Source organism: Protomyctophum parallelum (assembly GCF_964188405.1).
Source record: "Protomyctophum parallelum genome assembly, chromosome: 8".
Taxonomy (NCBI): Eukaryota; Metazoa; Chordata; class Actinopteri; order Myctophiformes; family Myctophidae; genus Protomyctophum; species Protomyctophum parallelum.
Window position 1 is genome coordinate 50,734,722 of NC_139703.1, and position 5,000 is coordinate 50,739,721.

Sequence of the window (5,000 nt, forward strand, 5' to 3'; positions counted from 1 at the left end):
CCTTGTTTGGTTGCCTCTATCGCTTAATATTTATGCTCTGTCGTACGATGCTGTCGTGTGATGAAAATAGGCAATCTACTGTACAATCCCACAACGCAATTTGTAAAAAGAAAAAGAAAAAAAGAAATGTACTGATATATCTGCAGTTGAATGGGGCGATACACTGTCATACTGTAGGTGGAAAGCTGACTGACCATCGGATAGCATCAGGCTGGTGGAAAGGAGGTAGCGCTCATGGTTAACTGACCATCGGATAGCAGCAGGCTGGTGGAGAGGAGGTAGCGCTCATGGTTAACTTCTAGGAGGGGTAGCGGGGACCTATTTTAAAATGCAATACAGAGGTAGTGCTCACAGTACATTTACTATACCGCTGCACGTGTGCTCAAAATGACACAAAGCATGGGACTGAGCTCGTCTCATTCGATCAGCTGTCAACTGTCATATTTTCTGTGACATGGTCAGGGCCGTAGCTGACCATTTGGTTGCCCTGTATACTCGTAGGATATTTGTGTTGCCCCTCTCCCGAACGAGAGCGCTGCTATTCCTCATGCAGATCGGCTATTTTCACTGTTTGTGAGGACGCGCACACACACACAGCCGCTCGTCATTACGCGGCGGAGCCGCAGAGAAAGTTGTTATTTTGAGGGTCGGCTTGGCACTTTTTGGCACATTTTGTTTTGCGCCCCTCGGTGTGTTGCCCTACTCACAGACGGCACTCGACACGGTGTATGCCATAGCACTTATTCCTGCTTTTCTTTAATAATAATAATAAATAATAAACTTTATTTATATAGCACCTTTCATACATAAATGTAGCTCAATGTGCTTTACAGAGCAGAAAAAATAATAAAAGCAAAAGCAAAACAAAACAGCATTAAAACAGGCATGCAGTTTAAAACAATAGGGCAATAGCGCAGTGTCAGATCAGGAGAAGGCAGTGGTACAAAGATAAGAACAGATAAAGCAGGGCAACGACATAAAAAAACGACAATAAAAAACAAGCAGTAATACAATACAGTGAAGACATGAATAACAAAAAAATAAAAAAATCACTTTAAAAGCATTGTTGTAGAGGTGGGTTTTGAGCTGAGCTTTAAAAATGTCTACAGAGGCTGCCTGACGAAGGTACAGTGGGAGCTTGTTCCATGCCGACGGCCCGTAGAAGCAGGTGGGAAAGGTGTGGAAAATCACTGAAGCAACTGGTATTCTATAGGTTTCACTTGAGTTTTTATACAGGGAGGATATAGTAGGTCATATTATCAATTGAAAATGATGATGTTGATGATTATGATGATGAAACGTAGGATTACTTTGTGAATGCAAAGCCTTTATTGATAGGTTGAAAGTAGACTGACAGGAAATGGGGAGAGAGATGTCGGGATCGGGAGTCGAACCCGCAGCATGCCGTCAGGCTGGCTCGGCAGCCTATAGGACAGGTCACAGCCTCTAGGACAGGTCACAGCCTATAGGACAGGTCACAGCCTCTAGGACAGGTCACAGCCTATAGGACAGGTCACAGCCTATAGGACAGGTCACAGCCTATAGGACAGGTCACAGCCTCTAGGACAGGTCACAGCCTATAGGACAGGTCACAGCCTCTAGGACAGGTCACAGCCTCTAGGACAGGTCACAGCCTATAGGACAGGTCACAGCCTATAGGACAGGTCACAGCCTCTAGGACAGGTCACAGCCTATAGGACAGGTCACAGCCTCTAGGACAGGTCACAGCCTCTAGGACAGGTCACAGCCTATAGGACAGGTCACAGCCTCTAGGACAGGTCACAGCCTCTAGGACAGGTCACAGCCTATAGGACAGGTCACAGCCTCTAGGACAGGTCACAGCCTATAGGACAGGTCACAGGTCACAGCCTCTAGGACAGGTCACAGGTCACAGCCTCTAGGACAGGTCACAGCCTATAGGACAGGTCACAGCCTCTAGGACAGGTCACAGCCTCTAGGACAGGTCACAGCCTATAGGACAGGTCACAGCCTCTAGGACAGGTCACAGCCTCTAGGACAGGTCACAGCCTATAGGACAGGTCACAGCCTATAGGACAGGTCACAGCCTATAGGACAGGTCACAGCCTATAGGACAGGTCACAGCCTATAGGACAGGTCACAGCCTCTAGGACAGGTCACAGCCTCTAGGACAGGTCACAGCCTATAGGACAGGTCACAGCCTCTAGGACAGGTCACAGCCTCTAGGACAGGTCACAGCCTCTAGGACAGGTCACAGCCTCTAGGACAGGTCACAGCCTCTAGGACAGGTCACAGCCTCTAGGACAGGTCACAGCCTCTAGGACAGGTCACAGCCTCTAGGACAGGTCACAGCCTATAGGACAGGTCACAGCCTCTAGGACAGGTCACAGCCTATAGGACAGGTCACAGCCTATAGGACAGGTCACAGCCTATAGGACAGGTCACAGCCTATAGGACAGGTCACAGCCTCTAGGACAGGTCACAGCCTATAGGACAGGTCACAGCCTCTAGGACAGGTCACAGCCTCTAGGACAGGTCACAGCCTATAGGACAGGTCACAGCCTCTAGGACAGGTCACAGCCTATAGGACAGGTCACAGCCTATAGGACAGGTCACAGCCTGAGCGAGTCGCCGTGGCGAACGTGGCTATTTCTTCTGCAACACAAGGCATTCTTTAATTCTGATTAAAACAGGCTAATTTGAGGCAGGGGCTGTGAGGGAGAGAGAGAACTAGAACAAGAGGGAGAGAGAGAGAGAGAGCATGAGGGGAAGAGTATAAATCCACAGTTTCACCAGAACATACTCGTCTCTCCCTCTGAATGACGACAGGGGAGCGATAGCATTGAGAGCTTGGCTGCTGTTCTCGGTGGCAGTTTGCCAACCAGAACAGGCTCAGAGCCCATATGCTCTCCTTTGGGTCTTATAGGTTCTCACCCCAGAACCATCCATTCACCTCCGACACGGGACAGGACAGGACTGGGTTTTGACTGGCGCTGATGAACGAGGTTGAATCCTGCCAGTGTCTATGACAGGAGTCTATATTGGTGGCTTTGATGGAAGATTGAGAATGAAGGTTATAGATTGTCAGTGTCTGGTCCCTGCAACCGAGAGGAGGAATGACTGAACTGCAATGACTTGCTGAATATTACTTTTCTTTTACCAGAAGATTTCGTTTCGAGTCTGTGCATCTTTTATTTTATTTTAAATGCTTATCTCGTTGTAGAAGCAAACTTGTGATCTGAAACATTTTATCTGTCTTTCTTGAGCTAATCTGACTTAATCTCACTATCCAAGAGGGAGCGGCAGCATTCGTTTAAAGGCTGTTCGATTTTCAAGTTGACATTTAAGTGTTCTGAAGAGTTCTCCATCCTGCAGGAGCTCAAATCTCAAAGGCTTTTGAGAGCGTCATTTAAACATCACTGATGTTTCTTCTAGATGTACCTTTGAAGATAAGATAATATAAGACTTCATATTTCAAGATCATATGACACAATCTTGCCTTCATTATGTCTGTTATCATCAGGGAGACATTTGTTGACGTTCATCCCTGTCCCTATCACAACAGAATAATAATAATTAGAATAAGAAATCAGAAATAACAATAATCAAACATTGTGAAAAAGTAGTATCTACATACCGTAACAACCACAACGCGGTTTCTTGTGCACTGCAATTAAAGGTTTTATGACATTCATTCTCATTTATTTTTCTTTTTCTTTTTTCTTTTAGGTTTTATGACCTCAATTACACCCAAAAAACCTGAACTTTGAACATTCAGTGGATTTTCTGTGGTCTGAAGTTTTCTTTGGGGTTTGGAAGCCTTTTGAGCTACAATGAAAACAGGCAACACAGTGAAAACAGTGACATCTGCTGGCAAATCCCATTGACATATATGGGATTTGCAGGGTCTTACATCACTTACTGCCGGCAAATCAGAGCACCTGTTTGAGCCAGAAAACCCCAGATCACAGAAAATCTACTGAATGTTAAAAGTTCATGTTTTTTGTGTGCAATTGATATTAGAAAACCTAAAAAAAATAAGAACAATTCCAAAACCTTTTTTTTAATGTCACAATCCCTTTAAATGTTATTATGGTACACACATGAATTATTATATGTGGACATTTTCAGCAAGATTCACTGCTGAGTGAACGGCCTTGTATGTCAAAACAGTTTGAGCACATTGAAGTGAAGTTGATGATTTAGAGAGCACTAATGGAAGGAACACAAGTGGAGCTGCCACTGCTGGTTCCCTGATCAGGCTTAATGATAACGAATGACTGGGCTGTTCGGGGACCCCTCTGGACTCGTGGGCACCTGTCCAGTCTGCCTGTCTATAACTGGATCTGACAGTGCCAGCCGCTTGGCAGAGTATTGGGCCTGGATTTTAACTAGGAAAGTTTCACTGTTCCTGGTTGAGTGCCAACAGAGAGCAGTTTTACTGATGACGGAACATTGGAACAAACGGATTCCTCTTTTTGTGTGTTATTTTTTGGGTCCATTAATGATTGAATTAATTAAGTAGCCGTCTAATAAGCGGGATAATATACAACGTGCCGGTTGTTGTTGATAAATAACCCCTGACAGGATGATTAAACCTCTGTGTTTAATCATCCTTGCTCTATCTGCCTGTTTCTGTCTCTGTCTCTGTCTCTGTCTCTGTCTCTGTCTCTGTCTCTGTCTCTGTCTCTGTCTCTGTCTCTGTCTCTGTCTCTGTCTCTGTCTCTGTCTCTGTCTCTGTCTCTGTCTCTGTCTCTCTCTCTCTATCTCTCTCTCTCTCTCTCTCTCTCTCTCTCTCTCTCTCTCTCTCTCTCTCTCTCTCTCTCTCTTGAAGTTCACCTAACACACAGTGGCACAGCCCTTCTACCTGTCACTCATAAGGTATTTTATGTGTTATGACGCACGCTCACGCACACACACACACACACACACACACACACACACACACACACACACACACATACACACACACACACACACACACACACACACACACACACACACACACACACACACACACA

At 45.5% G+C, this 5,000-nt stretch overlaps 1 protein-coding gene across 1 annotated transcript in view; it reads left to right on the forward strand.

The window, feature by feature from the left end:
* Positions 1–5,000, forward strand: part of chchd6b (coiled-coil-helix-coiled-coil-helix domain containing 6b) — a 105,967-nt gene that overhangs the window by 80,879 nt on the left and 20,088 nt on the right. The window lies entirely within an intron of this gene.